General features: G+C 44.7%; 5 non-coding genes across 5 annotated transcripts; all 5 read left to right on the top strand.

Moving 5' to 3' along the window:
• Positions 1 to 396: 396 nt before the first annotated feature.
• trnas-gcu (transfer RNA serine (anticodon GCU)) lies at positions 397 to 478 on the top strand. Its single transcript has one exon. It is a non-coding gene; the product is annotated as a tRNA-Ser (tRNA).
• Positions 479 to 14,127: 13,649 nt separating this feature from the next.
• trnas-aga (transfer RNA serine (anticodon AGA)) lies at positions 14,128 to 14,209 on the top strand. The gene has a single exon. It is a non-coding gene; the product is annotated as a tRNA-Ser (tRNA).
• Positions 14,210 to 14,422: 213 nt separating this feature from the next.
• trnag-gcc (transfer RNA glycine (anticodon GCC)) lies at positions 14,423 to 14,493 on the top strand. The gene has a single exon. It is a non-coding gene; the product is annotated as a tRNA-Gly (tRNA).
• Positions 14,494 to 15,160: 667 nt separating this feature from the next.
• On the top strand, positions 15,161 to 15,302 carry LOC148643255 (U4 spliceosomal RNA). Its single transcript, XR_015929496.1, has one exon. It is a non-coding gene; the product is annotated as a U4 spliceosomal RNA (small nuclear RNA).
• A 3,000-nt stretch (positions 15,303 to 18,302) lies between these two features.
• Positions 18,303 to 18,384, top strand: trnas-gcu (transfer RNA serine (anticodon GCU)). The gene has a single exon. It is a non-coding gene; the product is annotated as a tRNA-Ser (tRNA).
• Positions 18,385 to 20,393: the final 2,009 nt, after the last annotated feature.

The raw sequence follows: 20,393 nt of genomic DNA, 5'->3' as shown, positions 1-20,393 counted from the left end.
CAACTAAGCCACGGCGCCCCAGGAGCGCTGTCCTTTTGCAGCCACTTGGACACACCACTCAGACACATCTGCATTCGGTGTGTGCTCCGCCTGCTTGCTGAGCAAGTTGCCACCTTTACATACAATAGCAACATCGACACCAAGAGAAAGGATGACAAATGGCTTTTATCTGGAACTTTTCATGTCCAAGGAGCTCAATGTGCTTTCTGTGTACAACAGGGCCACTGAACTCCACACTGGCCATTGAACCACAGCAGTGGCTTGCTGGCTTGACATCTCCCAAGGAAAATGTTGAAATCGCATGTGGAACAGGAAAATGACCCTCGATTACGTGGGAAAAAAAGAAAAAGATCATCTGGAGCGCGCCAACCCATGTCCGGACAGCCCAGTTTCATTGACGAGGTGGCCGAGTGGTTAAGGCGATGGACTGCTAATCCATTGTGCTCTGCACGCATGGGTTCAAATCCCATCCTCGTCGTGCTCCATGTCTGACACTTGTGCCCGTTCGGCGTTGGCCCTCCTGTCGTTTGCTCCGGTTCTAGAGCCGTACATTTTCTAGCGGTGGCTGAACATGGTATAGTAGGCTAACGTCGGTATCGAGCAGTAACAGTAACGGTATTTACATGCCGCTGCTGCCAAGTAGCTCTGGTTTGAGACCGCATTTTCACTCACTTGCAATGCAAACAGAGAAAGCGATTTTTGACAGTCTCTCGAGAGACTGCGCTAGGTGTTTAGGGATAGACTTTGTCAGGTCCCCCTGGGATGGTGGCCTCTCAAATAGTTTGTGATTCCTCTAGAAGTTTATACAGTAGAAGCCTGCTTCGTGGCTTAAATCCAAGCTAAGGAAACGAGTTAGAGGTCTGATGCAGAACTGCGAATTCAATGAAGGGGAACACTACAGTACATTGCACTGTATGTCTGAGGAAAGCTGCCCCCTTCAGTCCCTTGTTGACCGAACAGAGGACTGTAAAGGATACCGCCAAGAAACTTAAGGATGGTGGTTGGAATCCAGCTCCAAAGAAGCCCCTTTGGGTGTTATGTCATCAAAAAGTAAGAAGAGTGAATCTCCCTTTGATCAAAAGCGCAACAGAGCTGTTTTCTGTGGAGCAGGTTTCAGACCCGTAGACCTGTTTTATTTGTAGGGCAGGGCGCATTCCCAAACGCGAATCTCCTGTTTTAGAAATGCTTTGGGCGGCGTGAAGTGAAAATAAGAAGTGGGCTCCAGATGCACATGGAAGCAATCAAGTGTTTCATCCGAGCTGTTTCAAAGACTGCCCAAGAGCTTTCCTTTCACAGAGGCGCAACGATTAATGATGGGGGTGCACCCTTCAATGCGCCTTACGACTCTAGGGAGTGATTGAGACGATTTGTAGCGTGTGCTCATTTCTCTCTATTCCCCGTGTTGCAGTGGTAGGATTACGTAAATTACTGCTTCGACACGTAACGGCATTATAATCAAGTGCAGGAGCTGAGCCACGTCGCCCCAGGAGTGTTGTCCTTTTGCAGCCACTTGGACACACCTTTAGAAAAACATTTTGTTAACAGGCATTCTGCCTCAGCCTAAACACCTATAGCTTGCAAAGCGCATGCTATTAGACAGGCACCTCTGCAAGACCTTAAGAGTCTCTTAAACTAGTGATAGTAAGGTGTTCCCAATGGGCGATGTTCAGCTTTCAAATCATCTCTCCGTGGAAGCGCCGAGATGCAGCTGTTTAAGGCTTAGAAGCAGCTGACTGTTTCACTACCTAGCTGATTACTGTCAGCCAGGGAGCTCAGAGGTGAAAAGCCTGTCTGAGAGACAATTCGCCGTCGATCAGTTCAATATGTTCCGTACCAGCTCGGCGCACCCGAGATCATCTTGGTAGCCGTGTAGCTCAGATGAGTGAGAGCGTGTGTGTGTACCACCGTGACTGGCCCTTCTCAGGTCACAGTAAACCTTCTGCTCAAAAAACGTGAGGTAAAACCTCACTCTGCACAGTAAAACCTCAAAAAAAGTGAGGTTTTATTTAATCTCTGACCAAGGGAAACGTTTCATTTTTTCAAAGAAATGTTTGTTAAAAAATGAAGTCATAGTTCTATGGGATTCAATCATAGACCGTGTGACGTGGAAGTCAGGAACCTAACCCACAGCGCCACCAGCACAGTCACATGCTGAGTGCTGAAAAAGCACTACAGAAACATTATTGACAGACAATGTACAGCGTGTACTATTCTTGTGTTGCGGTACATGAATATAATTATATCGTTATTAATTTCTAATTTATAACTTTATTAACTTTATAAATTAACTTTATAAATTTATTAACGTTATTAATTAATTTCACGACGCACAGACAGGGCACGGGGAGCCGCCGCCTGCAAACACAGCTCCAGGCAGGACTCCACTCCGCAGGAGCCGCAGAGCAGAGGAGATGGGCAGAGACCTGAGCTGCTGTTGCTGCAGACGCTGTCTTTTCTGCACTCGGGGTAGGAGGGAATGTTGAGTTGCCCTTAGAAATGAAGCAGAGCACTTCAACGGCACGGGTGTGTGTGTGTGCGCCCTGGTGATTCTGGGAGACAGATTGAACCTGGGCTTAAAGAGAGGGGGCTTAGCCCTCTTCCATTTGCTAGTTCAAAGTTGTACAACCCATTTGTATCTGCTAGGCGGCGCAGTCGTCGTGCACAAAGAACGCTTTGAAAAGCGTCAAAGGCAAGTCATTCCGAGTTGGTCGTTTGTGTTCAGACGTTCAGACGCGAAATGCTGAAATGATCTCTCGGCTCCTCGGTTGTCATTTCTGCTCCGTAAAGGAATCACAGCACGCATCGGCTTCCAGCACGGTGGGTCGGGACACGATGCCGGGGGTCGGAGAGAGCGATGTCTTCCTCGTTAGTATAGGACCTGTCCCCACCTGTCACACGGGAGACCGGGGTACATCAGGACGCGCATTGAAGTGAAAGCAGGATGCGCTGCGACATGCACTGTGCAGATCCCGCCACACTAAGAGGTGAGTGGGTCTGTTCGATCACAGCGCTAGGCGAATCCCCAATCCCCTTTTGTGCGTGGCGACAAAAGAAGTCTGAAGTCTGTTTCCACCCGGGGACCTTTCGCGTGTGAGGCGAACGTGATAACCACTACACTACGGAAACGGTGGTAAGATGTGCCCAGCGGCCCAGCGCTGAGCTTCGCCAATGCGATTCAGCTGCTTCCAGTGCCTTTATTGGAGTGCGCTGATGGACCGTGCTCTCTCTCCAGAGTCCAGCACGCCTGTCATGGACGGAGCAGGAAAGTCGGCGCCACATTCTACAGCCCTCTCTACGCAATCGACGAAATCGGGCTACTGAAGTGCAGAAAATCGCCTCTCCAGAAAGTGCAAATATCATCTTGGAGAGTATAAATACTATTGCCGAAGGTCAGCCCTGTCTACCAGAGTAACCCTCCCACCTCCTGCAGCGATGGTCAGCTCGTCTCACACACGAGAAGTTTCGGCTGGAAACAAGCGCCCCCTCTTCTCGCACGTTTTGCACGTTCGAGTAGTTTTAATGTGGCTCCTTCGTACACGGTGCTGATCTTTTGGAAAGCAGGAAAGCAAGGTGGTCATTAAAATTTTGTACCACGACAAGGGTGATTGGAAATATTTTACAACGGGGCCCACACCACCTAATTCTAAAATACTTTTTGTTCTACTGCATGAAGAGCATTTTTATGGGGTTTTAAATATTAAAGCTTTTGTGGGGGCGGCATATTTTTGCACTAACTACCATTCGGTGTATAGCCACAAGAACGCACACGCCTGTGTTAAAGCTGGTAAAACCTGTTTAGATCCCCAGTGTTGCGAAATTGATGCAGAAATTCAGAATTGCCCGGCCTGTACTAGGCTGGGAAAACGATTTTTAAATTAAAAAAAAAATAAATAATGAGATATAATGATGTGTTCCTGCTTAACTTAGACATTGCACGACTTTAAAACATATAAAAACAGGTTTCGAGAGTTAAAAACCACTTTTTATGCGTGAAAAATGGGTGATTTTTCTTCCTCGTGATCAGCTCAGAATCTTTGTGTACGCTGTAAGGTTTTTACTTCTTAATTAAACGTTTAAAATACACGAATTTCATAAAGACAACACACGTTTCGAAGAGAAAAAATCCCATTCTTTTCTCTTCCTGGTGTGTGAAACTGATCAGCAGGTCTTTTTTTCCCAATCAGAGGCTCTGAAAATAGCGTTGCGCCCACAGCGCTCTGTCAGAGAGGGGCGCGGCACCGAGAGAGGGAGGAGCTGCGGAGCGCAGCAGTACAGAACGAACGTTCTACTGCCTGGAGTGCTTATGGCAGCGATCGCGTCTGCATTTATAACTTAGTTTTTAAAATTAATCAAGCAATATGAACTATCTCTTTTTACTTTTAAGTCACTTAATTGTTTCTTTTTCATAAATACAACAGTAGTACCTGATGTCTCAGTGGCTTTCAAAATTAAATTTTGCATGCAAACCTGTGAACTAGAAAGATAACTAAGATATCCATTCATTTATAATGGTGGCAAAGTGGTTAGCATTGCTATCTTGGAGCACTGGGGTCCCAGGTCCCATCCTGTGTGTGTGGGGTTTGCATGTTCTCTCTGGGTTACATGGTTTTTCTCCATATGTGTGATATGACTCCCTCTCGCACTCCAAAACATACTGGTAAGTTAATTGGTTTATGGGAAAACTGGCCCTGGTGTGTGTGTGTTTGTGTCTGTCTGTCCTGTGATAGACTGGCGCTATGTCCAGGGTGTATTCTGCCTTGTGTCAGTTGCTTACTGGGATAGGCTCCAAATCCTCTGTACTGGATAAAGAGATTAGAAATGGATGGAAGTTAAGGCACTGTGTGGATTGAACTATACAAAGTGTTAGAAACCCACTATGAAATGGCAGCATCTCACTGAGAATAAAATATTTTATAGTGCTGGCTTTACAGCCTTTCCACCTCTCTTGCACATCAGTATCCATACCTAGTTATTTAAACAAATTGCCTCTAATTATAAACATCTTAATATGCTGGCTCTGTGGATCCGCATCAGCGATGTTTGCCCATTCCTTCAATTCATGTGCATCCAACACACAGTTCAATGCTAGCAACTACACAAAATCTAAAATACAATCCTCATTTCAGTATCTATGTAAACATACAGTCTGTTAACTTCATCATCTTCATCAAAAGTATGCCTAACCCCATTAGGAAGTGTTCTTGTTATCAGTGTATTCCTCAGCTATCCCAAAATTATCTTCTTACCAACATCTCTAGTTTTTTATCCTGCAATAACTCAGCCAACACTTAAATCTCGAAAAGCTGCTTGTGTTCATTTCTTTAAATCACAAATATCATGTGTAAATACTGTCCATGTAATACTCTGCATTGTGGAATAATAGTTTATTTTAAAGGGAACAAGAGAAACTAAGAACTAGAGAAATCAAGAAAGGCTTTTTTTTCTAGAATTAATAAATCCACATCCTGTTCACTGGGGAAATTAAATCCACACTGAGCAATCTTCAATATGTTCAGAATATGACAGCTAGAATCCTATCAGGGATGCATTACACCTGTTTTCAAGTCCTTGCATTGGTTACCTATCAGGTTTCGAGTCAACTTCAAAATCCTCATCCTCATTCAGTACCTACAGTATATGGCTTATTATCTGTCTACTCCCCACCTTTGTCCGTCTGACTCTGGTCTTCTAGCTGTCCTCAAGAACATCTACATTCTGTGGGTGACAGGGTCTTCTCTAGCTGCACCCCAGAGCTCTCAATTTGTGTTCCCAGTGATATCAGTCACGTACCCTGAGTGCATTTAAATCTAACCTCAGAACCTTTCTTTTCAGAAGACTTAGTGTCTGTATCTGCTTCATTTTCTAATTTTGGTAGCACCTCTAACTGCTTGTCTTTCTTATATGTATTTACTTTGTAATCTGTGGTCCTTTTATCTGTTTTTATATCTACTGTATTGCTTTGAGATGCCACTTTTAAAGGTGATATATAAAATAAAGTTTTTTATTATTGTTATAGAGAAACATGATCAGTTTTCCCTGCTCCAGATAAAAAGATCTAAAGCATACTAGTTTGTCACCCTTCTCATTCCCTTTGCTAAATAACTTTTCATACTAATCTGATCAATCTAACTGCCTGTTTTCTGTGCTTTCTCTATCCTGCTAGATTTGCAATTATTCTGAACATTTTCTTCTTGAAATAACTCATTTCTAAATACCTTTTTTCACTTTTAACATCTTGCAGCAACGCTGCGACAAAATATACACTTAGCACAGTTCATCCTGCTACCAACATTGAATAACAAAATCTTAAGATTTCTATATTTATGTCTTTATTTAGTGGTTTCATTAGTGACAAAGGCTAAACTTTCTTGGAAAAATGTATTTTATGTGTTGCAGAAAAAACTGACTTGCTTTAACAAAGTATGTTTACAAATCCTTTCACCTGGCAATCTACCTGAATCTACCTGAATGCCCAACTATCTGAGAAGCCCTCCATGAAACCATGGTTGCTATTAATTCATTTAGGGCTTATTGACAGAATTGCTGTTTTTATGCATGCTAATTTTCTGATTCCTCACTCTGTTTCATGTTTATAGAAAAGACTTTATTGATCGTGAAGGGAAATTGATGTACATGATGAACATGTTTGCATGTTCTTTTGTAACATACACCTTTTTGTGATTTTTGTTGTATATCTAAGCAAGTGTTCCTGCATCCCTCTTCTGCACTTTAGTCATGGCTTTTTTTCTGTTTGCTTATTTCAAAGCAACACCTGCTCCATTTCTAAAACTTTTTACTCATGTGCATTTTTGTATTTTTTACACCTCTAGCACTTTAACATCCTGAATTTTCATTTGCCTTAATTTGTAGAATGAACTTGAGTTTTAGCCTAAAGAAGTTTTCATTATCTTTTGTTTCTTGTGCTACAACTGTTATTATTGATCACCGAATTATTGTTCTTGACATGACTTCATTCAGCCTTTCCTGAACGTCTATGACAGGCAGAGAGAGTGCTGTTTCTGGTGCGATCTTGTGCAGCTGACATTTCACTGTTTTAAACGAACAAGAAATTAGATTGCTCATAGATCACTTATCCTATATAAACACAGCGTAATTGCCCTCCGAAAATCCTCTTTTTCTTGTTCGTTTTAGAGACCTTGATCGAAACTGATTTTAGATGTCAGAAAGGATTTCTTTTCTCTGTGTTTCCTACATTGCTTTGTCGAGATTTTAACTTTATATCTAACTTTATATCTAGGGTCAGATTTCAACTATAAATCGTACAGTAATTAATAGCAGTAAATACTGATGTTTTGCGCCCTCTTACCACAAAAATATATCTGTTTTGTAGTTGGGATGAACTTTATTTCGTACGCGTAGCTACTGCCATTCGGACACGGACGGTTAAACATGGCGGCAAATCAGACACCCAGAGACGGGGGGGGGGGGGCGTCTTCTCGCCTCCATAACTAAAATGCCAAATAGGAGTGGCTTAAGCGACATACACAGTCATGTAACTGACAGTTTGAGGTAGCCTATCGTGTAAATTTCGCTTTGTTGCTGATAGGTTAAGCTTTCGAAACTCTGCCCCAAAGTCATGTGACTGATTTTTCGCCCTGTTTCGTTGGTTAAACGCAATGATCACAAGCACCACCATGGTAACTGGGATGTGTAGTTTTTAGTTTTGTTTGAATTATAACTGTACGTACTGTCTTCGTATTTGGCAAGGGCTTTAAAGAGAGGGCGCGCCAAAAATTTTCGGTGCCGTCGTCTCCGCTTTAAAGGTACCCCTGTCGCGGAAGAATTTGATCTCGGGACGTTTGCCCAGCGTACTGTAAGGTCTTTTGTCGTAGCTCTCAGTGTTATCCTTTGCAGCCTAAGCATGCTGACGCAGCTACCTTTCTCTTAACGCGCCTCAATCATTATTCACCAAAACGATCAGCAGAATAAGTCGCCTTTGTGGTGATGTCACTCCTCTGCTTCACAAATGTCCTTAGTGACGGGCCATTTCTTTCTGCCATTTTTCCGGAGCGGTTATTGATTGCTCCATCATTTCCCTCTTACTTTCCATCACTTACTTCATCACTTCATCACTTCCATCACTTACTTTCCATCACTAGATTGAAAAAAAAAACAGAAACAGGCTGACAGGACGACAATCAAATTGCAAAAACTCATCAAAGCACTCGATAGAGTATTTGAATCCACAAGTCGCTACGAGCAACTTTGTCCTGGCTTGCATGAAAGTCGGAAAATGTCAAAAAGAAAAAGATGGTGGCTTTTTCATATTCGTTCTTTTATTTTTAGTTCGTTGCTTCTTCTGTCCATTGTCCTCCTGCCTGGCTCTTGACCTGTTTGAACGCACACAGTAGACTTTCATGCAGGGGATTTGTCCTGAGCCTCTGTGAAAGACCCACCCACCCCCATAAATAACTGCTCTAGAAACACATGAATGCAAAACTAAACCACAGCTTAAAGAGGAGCTTGTCATGACCGCCAGGCAGTTAAGACCAACTCTTAAGCGATCTAATCAGCACCAGCAGTGGGTGATTATTAACAAACGCCGCTGCACGAGTTAACCCACCTGCACACACTCCACCGTGCGGTACGCAGTGCTATTTTTACCATCTTTACCTGCTTCCCGCTGGTATTGAGTCTACTCCTTGAGAGCTCTACCTGGCGTTTTTTCCATTACCTCGTTTATTCTGGATATTGGACTCCCCTTCTGCCTTTTCGACTTTGGACCTCGCCTCTCACCTCGGACTGTTTGCCACCAGTGTTCTCCCTGGACTACGACTTACCTTACGCCTCTTGACCACGAAACAAAGCAAAGCAGAGCAAAACAAAACGAACAAACGAGGAAGCAGAATAAATTCCTCTTTTCAAACTGTCAAAGGTTTGCTTTGCGAACACTGCAGGACATCGCACAATCTCTTTTGAACGGGGACAAACGATTTCTTATGGGGCACAGTAAGTACAGACGTTTAAAAAGCTCCACTCATGCCGACGATGCAGCATGAAGAAGCGCAACCTAACGTTTGCATTCCTAGCAAATTCCTTTTATTTTTGGATAAATAAAAACAGTCTTGTTTAACAAACAACACACACAACATTTTACATTGTCAATTCAATTCAAATCAATGTATTTCTATATAGCGCCTTTCACAACAAGGTTGTCCCAAGGCACTTAACAATGCAAGTTGTTAAGAGCCTTGTGTCTAATATACCGCCTAGGTAACGTGCTGTCTCTTTGAGGCAAATGTTTAAATCCTCTGAGTTAAGTGCTGAAGTTATAGTAGTCCTATCAGTATTGTTGCCTCCGATCAACAGATCCTCATTTTTCTCAGAGTTGAGTAACAAAAAGTTTTCACACATCCAAGTATTTCCTTCCTTAATGCATTTAACTAAACTGATAATAGAAGAGTTGTCGTTTGGTGTAAACAAAATGTTTATTTGAGTGTCATCAGCATATGAATGAAAGTTCATATTATTTTTTCATATTATCCTACCTAGCAGCAGCATGTAGAGAGAGAGAGCAATATTGGTCCCGGCACTGATCCGTCTGGTACCCCAAATTGAACTGGTGACGTTGATGAAGCAGTACAATTATTAGATATTTGAACATAATGAAAACGATTAGTAAAATGTGAAGTAAACCACTGAAGGACAGTTCCAGATAAGCCAACCTCAAACTCAAGCCTGTGTAACAAAACAGAGAGGTCAACCGTGTCAAAGGCAGCTCTAAGATCTAGAAGCACAAGCACTGTTTCATTCCCCGCATCAGTAGCTAAGAGAATATCATTTACGACTCTTGTTAATGCAGTTTCAGAAACCAGACTGAAATTTCTCAAGTATATTATTTGAATCCAGATACGATTGACATTGGGCAACAACTATTCTCCCAAGTCTTTTAGATTGAAATGGGACCTTTGAGACAGGCCTGTAGTTGTTAAGAACTTGTGGATCCAAAGTTGACTTCTTAAGGAGCGGTCTAACAACCGCTACCTTAAATTGATCAGGTACAACGCCTGACTCAAGCGATGCATTCATCATACTAATTATAGGTCCTGCCAGTCCTTCGAGGGAATCTTTGACTAGCTGAGTGGGGATGGGATCTAGCGAACAGGTGGTTGACTTTGTCTTACGTCTGTGTTCATGAGTCCACCATAAGAAGAAATCTGAACAGGAGTGGTGATCATGCGAGGTCACCACGGAGGAAACCACTGCTCTCCCCCCAAAAAAAACCACCACTGCCCCTCTCAGGTTTGCTAAAGACCACATGGATGTTCCACAGCAACTCCTGGAACAATGTTCTGTGGACAGACGTGACAAAAGTTGAACTTGTTGGTAAACGTGCACAGCGTTATGTTTGGAGATAACAAAACACTGCATACCAACTCCAAAACCTCATCCCACCTGGGAAGCATGGCGGAGGCTGTACGGCTTGCAATCATCGAGGGACCGATGAATTCCAAGATGTATCAGGAAATTCTACAGCAGAATGTCAGGGTGTCTGCCTGTGATCTAAAACTCGAAAGACGCTGGGTCATGCAGCATGACAAAAACAAAGGAGTACATCAACAACAGAGTGGCTGAAACAGAAGAAATTCCGTATTTTGGGATGGCCAAGTAAGAGTCCTGACCCCAATCCCATTGAAGTGCTGTGGCGTGATCTGAAGCAGGCCGTTCAGCGCAAGACATCCCAAAAATATACATGAACTGAAATAGTTTTGCATAGAGGAATAGGCCAAAATACCTCCTAACCGCTGCTCAGGTCTGACCAGCCGCTACAGAAAGTGGGGGTTGAGGTTGTTGTCATAAAGGAGGTTCCACTAGCTCCTTAATATAAGGGTTCACGTACTTTTTCCATCAATGACCTTGATTGTTTAAACCATTTGGTCAATAAAGAAACAGCAATGTCAAATGTTGGGCGTGTGTTGTTTGTTAAATCAGACTCTCTTTATTAATTATTATGACTTAGATAAAGATAAGATCACATGTTAGGAGCCATTCATGCAGAAATCCACATCATTCTGAAGGGCTGTTTACAAAAGTTTTTCTCCCAACTGTGTGAGAGAAAAACAGAGACGCTCACTGAGTAAGGTGGGGTTGCAGCTTTGCAAATCACAAGGACATTTGTACGCTCAAAATGGGACAGGAGCACCCCAGATGGGACTGGAACCCAAAATCCCTGGCTTAGGAGACCAGTGCCTTATCCATTAGGCCACTGGGGAACACTGGGTTGGGTCGATCATGCTGATGAAGAGCCAGTTTTTTTTTCCTTTGCTTTTTCAAAGGGATCCCCAAAATTAGGAAAGTTAGGCAGCAGAAGGTTTACTGTGACCTGAGAAGGACCGGCATCCAATCACGGTGGTACACACACACACGCTCTCACTCATCTGAGCTACACGGCTACCAAGATGATCTCAGGTGCGCCGAGCTGGTACGGAACATATTGAACTGATCGACGGCGAATTGTCTCTCAGACAGGCTTTTCACCTCTGAGCTCCCTGACTGACAGTAATCTGCTAGGTAGTGAAACACTCAGCTGCTTCTAAGCCTTAAACAGCTGCATCTCGGCGCTTCCACAGAGAGATGATTTGAAAGCCAAACATTGCCCATTGGGAACACCTTACTATCACTAGTTTAAGAGACTCTTAAGGTCTTGCAGAGGTGCCTGTCTAATAGCATGCGCTTTGCAAGCTATAGATGTTTAGGCTGAGGCAGAATGCCTGTTAACAAAATGTTTTTCTAAAGGGGCCTCGCACTCTTTTCCAAGCAATGGTCACCATCCCCACCGAGTGTCACAATGTAGTCATGTCCTAGGACATCACCTGTTAGTCTCCATTTGTCTGCCACCAACACTTAGGTTACGGGGTCACAACCGCACCCCGGAGACCAGAGGAGCCGTTGGCGTTCTTGCGGCGCAGATTGGGCTGAAGGTGGGGCGCTTGAATCTCGCTGTTGGAGGCCGTCTGAAACTGACCCAAGCCTTTCCCTTGAATTAAATGTAAATAAGAAATGAATCCCAGATGCACATGGAATCAATCACGTGTTTCCTTTGAGCCGTTTCACAGACTGCTCCAGAGTTTACCTTGCACAGATGCGCAAAGATTAATGATGGGGGTGCACCCTCCAGGCGTCTTACAACTGTAGGGACTGATTAGAGACAATTCGTAGCTTGTGCTCATTTCCCTCTATTCCCCGTGTTGCAGTGGTAGGATGACGTAAATTCCTGCTTCGACACGTAACGGCATTATAATCAAGTGCAGGAGCTGAGGGCTTTAGTTTTGTTTCGTTTTCCATGGCGTTCGTAAGCGCGCAAATCAAAGGCAATTCCTGCGTCTAACACGAATGTAAATGCTTTTGAAAGTGCAGTGTGGTGCAGCTTGTAAAATCCTTGTCCACATTTGTGGTTTGTTGATGTTGTTTCTGTCTGCCAAAGTTGCATTTTGACATCCGGACGGGGAGACTTTATCATTTGAACGTGAAGCCAGCCTTAAACCCTCTGAGGCGTGTCTGTCTGCCGGCATGTATCTTGTGAAAGGTATTATTTTTTAATGGAGAGCGACTTTAAAAAAGTTTCCGCAGCCACCTCGCACTCTGTGTTAGATTATAGGAGGAATGCGGCGGCGGCGAGCTCGCTGTAGTCGTGGCCGAGTAGTTAAGGTGATAGACTTGAAATCCATTGGAGACTCCCCGCTCAGGTTCGAATCCTGCCGACTACGGCGTCTGCCGCACGTCGCCTTGTGCCTGTGCGGCAAAGGTGAAGTGCTGCTTCTCCTTTCCTGGTACTATAAAAATGCTACATCGCTTGGTCCTGCTTCCATGGAAAGCAGTTCTTCAGGTAATTCTACTCTCTTACCAAAGCTGTTAGGTGCCTTTCCGTGATGAGATGGGTTGTCATGCAACGCTGCCACATAGTGCCGACAGACAAGTGTGTTGTGGGAGAAGAGAAAAGTGTTTGAAGATTTAAGAGTGTCTTAGGTGGAGCCAAAATCAAGTGTCACAAATGCAAGTGGGAAGATTTCCAATGTTTAATATGGTCAAAATAAGCGGAAGTTATCTGCTGGTCCGGCACAGTCTACCATGCTTTTGTCATATACTGTAAAGTGGTGTCGAACTGGGTGTCGAACTGGAGCCTCACATTTGCATATGTGAGGCTCCAGTTATACATCGAGTGTCACATTAAATGACAAAAATGAAGAGAGTTAAAGCAGCTGGAGAGGTTTTCTTACAACTTTTGAGCTGACACAGTTTTGGAAAATGTTTCCTTCACGCTGGCTGCACTGAACAACATAGTCAGCCAAGAGTCTCCAAAACAAAACAGAATGGACAGATAGGAGAAAATTCCCACTCGTCCTGAAGTTCCCAAAATCCAGCACTGAGCGTAAACAAAGTGTCTAAGTAGCATGGGAATGCTAACCCTAACCCTAGCTGGAGTTTGAGAAATCCAGCACTGAGCGTAAAAAGATGAGTCAAAGTAACGTCTAATCGGATTAGTTTCCTTAGAGCTGGTTCAGAGTTTGCTCAAGAGTTTACCTTTCACAGATGCGCAAAGAAGAATGTTGGGGGTGCACGCTTCAAGGCGCCTTACAGCTGTAGGAAGTGATTCGAGACGATTCGTGGCGTGTGCTCGTTCCCATATACCGTACGCCCCGGGGTGCGGTGCTAGGATGACGTACTATACCGCTTGGGCACGTAACGGCGTTATATGCAAGTGCGGGACGTGAGGGTTTTCGTTTGTTCGTTTTGTATTGCTCTGCTTTGCTTTGTTTTGCTTTCCATCGCGTTGGTAAGAGCGTAAATAAAAAGGCGATTGTTGCGTCTACCACTAACGTAAGAGCTATTTCAAGTGCGGCGTGGTGCGGCTTTTGAAATGCTTGTGGGCATTTCTCTGTTGTTGATTCTTTTTTTGTGTGTAACAAAGTGGCATTTTCATGTCCGGGGAGACTTTATCATTCCGACATGAAGCCACCCTTAAGTCCTCTGAGGCGTGTCTGTCTGCAAGGCTTGTATTTTGTAAATGTTTTTTTGAAACGGAGAACGACTTTGAAATAGGCTTCCGCCGGCGCCTCGCGATCCAGGTAAGATTGTAGCAAGAACGCAGCGGCAACAGGGCTTGCTGTAGTCGTGGCCGAGTGGTTAAGGCGATGGACTAGAAATCCATTGGTGTCTCCCCGCGCAGGTTCGAATCCTGTTGACTACGTCGTCCACCTCCTGTCGTTGTGTTCCGGCGCAAGCAAAGAAGCGCGCCTCTTTACTGTTCCTGGTGGTTTTAAAACGCCAAATCGCTTGTACCCGCTGCCTTGGAATTAAATTCTTCAGCGTCTGCGAATGGCATTTTGCAGCTGGAAGCAGATGTCGACGCTTTTTGCACAGAGCACCAAAAAAGCGTCTTTTTTGAAGGCCCAGGCACTGAGCATTGGTGGTTCAGTGGTAGAATTCTCGCCTGCCACGCGGGAGGCTCGGGTTCGATTCCCGGCCAATGCAGTGGCTTTTGCAGTGAGCGGCTCCATCACTTGCATCCCCTTGCAACTCGCAACTGAATCTTACAGATGAAATCATTGTAAGATTCTCCCTCAGTTCCGTTGTGCAGTGCTTTACCTCTTTCAAAAGGCTTCACTTTCCTAGTCACATTCCAAGGCTCATCGAACCCGGGCTGTTTCCTCCAGCGGTATAGTATTGCAGTGAGACAGCACGATGCCTGCAAGACTATGTCACGCTAAACGCCACAGATTGTGTTTGTCCGTTCGTGTCAGTCGTCCCGCAGCCACGGGAAGTGGGACACAAACATGCTGCAATGCTTTCAGGACGTTAGGATTTGTTTGTGCAACATCCGAGAAGAGTACTTGTGGCTTGAATGTGAACTGTACGTGCCCGCCCCCTTTCCTCTGTAGTGCATGAGTTCCACCCGGCGTGCCCTTCGTCATTGTTCTGTCATCTTGTATTTAAAGGGTTGTATTTCTGCTGCTGAAAATAAGCAACGGTTTTCTCACAACGCCCTTTGTTCCCGACGGAGCCCTTGTCTGTCATGAAATTCTTTAAAACCTCAAGCTAGAAGAAGAAGACGACAAATATGAAGCGTTACAGCAACGACATGCCATGAGTCGATTGATAACGATTTCCATAGGATCCCCGCGGTTGCCTGGCAACCGTCAGCTTTGCGCATTGGCAGTATCGTAGCCTGTGAGGTTTAGCCGAGGCGCGAGTATTTCTAGTTGAAAACTTTTCCCAATACCCCGCTTCCGCCGGTTTGCAATACAATCGGCGAAAGCAATTTTTGACAGTCTCGTCAGAGCGTGACATAGTCTTGCAGGCATCGTGCTGTCTAACTGCAATACTATACCGCTGGAGGAAACAGCCCGGGTTCAATGAGCCTTGGAATGTGACTAGGAAAGTGAAGCCTTTTGAAAGAGGTAATGTCGACGCTTTTTTAACAGAGCACCAAAAAAGCATCTTTTTTGAAGGCCCGGGCACTGAGCATTGTTGGTTCAGTGGTAGAATCCTCGCTTCCCACACGGGAGGCTCTGGTTCGATTCCCAGCCAAAGCAGTGGCTTTTGCAGCGAGCGGCTCCATCACTTGCATCCCCTTGCAACTCGCAACTGAAAACCCACTGAAGCAAAGCAGGTGTTAGCCAGGTCAGTACCCGGATGAGGGTGAGCTACAGGGAAAAACAAAGTTTCCAGCTGGAAGCGGTGTTAATGGTGCCGGTGGGGGGGCGCTCACCCTGAGGTCTGTGCGGGTCCCAATTCCCCAGCATAGTGACGGAGACGCTGTGTTGTAAAAGGGCGCTGTCTCTTGGGTGAGATGTAAAACCGAGGTCACAGCGCTCTGTGGTCATTAAAAATGACCACAAAAACCTTTGATGGTAATTGATGGTCTTCAATAATGCTTCTCCTTTAGGTACATTTTAAATCAGCTGAAAAATGCTGTGAAATGGGGGGTCACTTCACGCCAGTGTAGGATTTGGGTTACAAGAACCATGAAACTGCACGAGAAAGCCCGTACACTGAATTACACGGCTTTCTATTCAAAGGAGGGCAAAAGAAATTCCCTGAGTTCGATTTTTTGCAGCACAGAGAGGATTGCTGTCATGAGGCTGGTTAGCCAACTGGTTAGCTCAGTTGGTTAGAGCGTGGTGCTAATAATGCCAAGGTCGTGGGTTCAATCCCCGTATGGGCCAGGTCCTTTTCTCCTCTCTTACAAAAGCTGTTAGGTTCCTTTCCGTGGTGAGATGGGTTGTCATGCAACGCTGCCACATAGTGCCGACAGACAATTAAATGACAAAAATGAAGAGAGTTAAAGCAGCTGGAAAGGTTTTCTTACAACTTTTGAGCTGACACAGTTTTGGAAAATGTTTTCTTCACGCTGCACTGTACCACATAGGCAGCCAAGAGTCTCCAAAACAAAACAGAATTGACAGTCATATAATGTCCATTAACCCCGGTATTAAACACAGCATCATGTCTGCCATCATAAGAATATGAGTCCAATATTTTAGAATATAGTCAGAATGTCTTCTAACCTTACCTTGGGTGTCTTTAATCCCTATTGCTCAATGCATGGTGTACGTACTGCATACATGTGTCTTGAGAATGAGGAATGGGCCCCTGAGACATTTACCTGTTTCACAAATGATCGTATTTTACTAGAGATTCTGTTTGGGATTCAGATGTGCATTCGGACAGCAATTCCTTTCAAGAAATGATACGTTCTGGATGAGGTCAAAGTTGCTGGAACACTGTATTTAGGATGTGTTTGCAGTGATTGTGTCTCCTGCTTCAACGCAGTGATATATAGATGTGCTCCTGTAATTTATTGGTACATGCCCAGGGCAGTAAGTAGTCTGAGGATTTATTTCCAGACGGCATAGAGCAGTGAAGCAGTGAAGTAGTGCAACACACTGGATCATTATATTATTAGAATCTATTCTACTTAAATTATTACATTATACACAACTTGAGTATTCATTTCGATTTCAAAGAAAAAAAAAACATTACCTTCCAAAGCATCATAAAATTGTCCCTTCCTCCAGACTCTACTTCTCTCTTGTAGTAGTACAGCAGACCTTTCCAGGTGAGCAGATCACAGAGTCCGAAATGAGCTTCCTCCATCAAGCAAAGTACCTGAACATGACTCTGTCATCATAAAAGCGCCCCTGTAATAAAGAAATTAAACCCGAAATCAAGAGGGCAGTTGCCTACTGAAGTTCAAGAAGTCATCAATTTTAACCTAGCAACACATTAAAGGCTGCATCTATACAAGTACGATTCTAGAAATGCTCACCAGATTACGTTTTAAGAAAGAACTGCGCCTCAGGTTCCGCCGAGGTCTTAACTCGGATGGCAGGATTCAGAGTCTGGAGTGTGGAATGATGGCGCACGGAGGATCCACATACTGTGGATCCCTCAGTGATCTTCTGCGTGTTCAAACCGCCAGCGTGTGACTCCCCTGTCCCCCTGACCTCATTGCTCTGCTCTCGCCTCTGTGCAGCTGAGCCCGACTCATGGTAAAGTGGAAAAAAATATGCCCTCAATGTGAGATTTACTCTGGAGTGAGGATAGTTGTTACCTTCTTATCGTTGAAACGGATGTATGTGATGTGGCGACTAGGTTCTTCTCCGTTAGCAGGCTTAAGGTTAAAGAAAAAAACATTGCTGACTCTTTTTTTTTTTGCCAGCCGCGAGCACTGATTAGCGATGTTTGTATTTCATGTTTTGCAAGTTGCATCCATTTTAAGAAAAACAAGTCGTTTAAGACAGGAAATGAATACTTGCATTTAATTAAGTCTAGACGTATGCGGTTGTCCATAATGACCAGTTCTGTTCGAGAACACAGAACAAAAAAAGGCACCGCTGGGATTCGGACCCAGGATTTCCTGTTTACTAGACAGGAGCTTTAACCAACTAAGCCACGGCGCCCCAGGAGCGCTGTCCTTTTGCAGCCACTTGGACACACCACTCAGACACATCTGCATTCGGTGTGTGCTCCGCCTGCTTGCTGAGCAAGTTGCCACCTTTACATACAATAGCAACATCGACACCAAGAGAAAGGATGACAAATGGCTTTTATCTGGAACTTTTCATGTCCAAGGAGCTCAATGTGCTTTCTGTGTACAACAGGGCCACTGAACTCCACACTGGCCATTGAACCACAGCAGTGGCTTGCTGGCTTGACATCTCCCAAGGAAAATGTTGAAATCGCATGTGGAACAGGAAAATGACCCTCGATTACGTGGGAAAAAAAGAAAAAGATCATCTGGAGCGCGCCAACCCATGTCCGGACAGCCCAGTTTCATTGACGAGGTGGCCGAGTGGTTAAGGCGATGGACTGCTAATCCATTGTGCTCTGCACGCATGGGTTCAAATCCCATCCTCGTCGTGCTCCATGTCTGACACTTGTGCCCGTTCGGCGTTGGCCCTCCTGTCGTTTGCTCCGGTTCTAGAGCCGTACATTTTCTAGCGGTGGCTGAACATGGTATAGTAGGCTAACGTCGGTATCGAGCAGTAACAGTAACGGTATTTACATGCCGCTGCTGCCAAGTAGCTCTGGTTTGAGACCGCATTTTCACTCACTTGCAATGCAAACAGAGAAAGCGATTTTTGACAGTCTCTCGAGAGACTGCGCTAGGTGTTTAGGGATAGACTTTGTCAGGTCCCCCTGGGATGGTGGCCTCTCAAATAGTTTGTGATTCCTCTAGAAGTTTATACAGTAGAAGCCTGCTTCGTGGCTTAAATCCAAGCTAAGGAAACGAGTTAGAGGTCTGATGCAGAACTGCGAATTCAATGAAGGGGAACACTACAGTACATTGCACTGTATGTCTGAGGAAAGCTGCCCCCTTCAGTCCCTTGTTGACCGAACAGAGGACTGTAAAGGATACCGCCAAGAAACTTAAGGATGGTGGTTGGAATCCAGCTCCAAAGAAGCCCCTTTGGGTGTTATGTCATCAAAAAGTAAGAAGAGTGAATCTCCCTTTGATCAAAAGCGCAACAGAGCTGTTTTCTGTGGAGCAGGTTTCAGACCCGTAGACCTGTTTTATTTGTAGGGCAGGGCGCATTCCCAAACGCGAATCTCCTGTTTTAGAAATGCTTTGGGCGGCGTGAAGTGAAAATAAGAAGTGGGCTCCAGATGCACATGGAAGCAATCAAGTGTTTCATCCGAGCTGTTTCAAAGACTGCCCAAGAGCTTTCCTTTCACAGAGGCGCAACGATTAATGATGGGGGTGCACCCTTCAATGCGCCTTACGACTCTAGGGAGTGATTGAGACGATTTGTAGCGTGTGCTCATTTCTCTCTATTCCCCGTGTTGCAGTGGTAGGATTACGTAAATTACTGCTTCGACACGTAACGGCATTATAATCAAGTGCAGGAGCTGAGCCACGTCGCCCCAGGAGTGTTGTCCTTTTGCAGCCACTTGGACACACCTTTAGAAAAACATTTTGTTAACAGGCATTCTGCCTCAGCCTAAACACCTATAGCTTGCAAAGCGCATGCTATTAGACAGGCACCTCTGCAAGACCTTAAGAGTCTCTTAAACTAGTGATAGTAAGGTGTTCCCAATGGGCGATGTTCAGCTTTCAAATCATCTCTCCGTGGAAGCGCCGAGATGCAGCTGTTTAAGGCTTAGAAGCAGCTGACTGTTTCACTACCTAGCTGATTACTGTCAGCCAGGGAGCTCAGAGGTGAAAAGCCTGTCTGAGAGACAATTCGCCGTCGATCAGTTCAATATGTTCCGTACCAGCTCGGCGCACCCGAGATCATCTTGGTAGCCGTGTAGCTCAGATGAGTGAGAGCGTGTGTGTGTACCACCGTGACTGGCCCTTCTCAGGTCACAGTAAACCTTCTGCTCAAAAAACGTGAGGTAAAACCTCACTCTGCACAGTAAAACCTCAAAAAAAGTGAGGTTTTATTTAATCTCTGACCAAGGGAAACGTTTCATTTTTTCAAAGAAATGTTTGTTAAAAAATGAAGTCATAGTTCTATGGGATTCAATCATAGACCGTGTGACGTGGAAGTCAGGAACCTAACCCACAGCGCCACCAGCACAGTCACATGCTGAGTGCTGAAAAAGCACTACAGAAACATTATTGACAGACAATGTACAGCGTGTACTATTCTTGTGTTGCGGTACATGAATATAATTATATCGTTATTAATTTCTAATTTATAACTTTATTAACTTTATAAATTAACTTTATAAATTTATTAACGTTATTAATTAATTTCACGACGCACAGACAGGGCACGGGGAGCCGCCGCCTGCAAACACAGCTCCAGGCAGGACTCCACTCCGCAGGAGCCGCAGAGCAGAGGAGATGGGCAGAGACCTGAGCTGCTGTTGCTGCAGACGCTGTCTTTTCTGCACTCGGGGTAGGAGGGAATGTTGAGTTG

Source organism: Lepisosteus platostomus, chromosome 22, assembly GCF_059453375.1.
Source record: "Lepisosteus platostomus isolate fLepPlt1 chromosome 22, fLepPlt1.hap1, whole genome shotgun sequence".
Lineage (NCBI taxonomy): Eukaryota > Metazoa > Chordata > Actinopteri > Semionotiformes > Lepisosteidae > Lepisosteus > Lepisosteus platostomus.
This window is presented reverse-complemented; position numbering and strand designations above follow the sequence as displayed.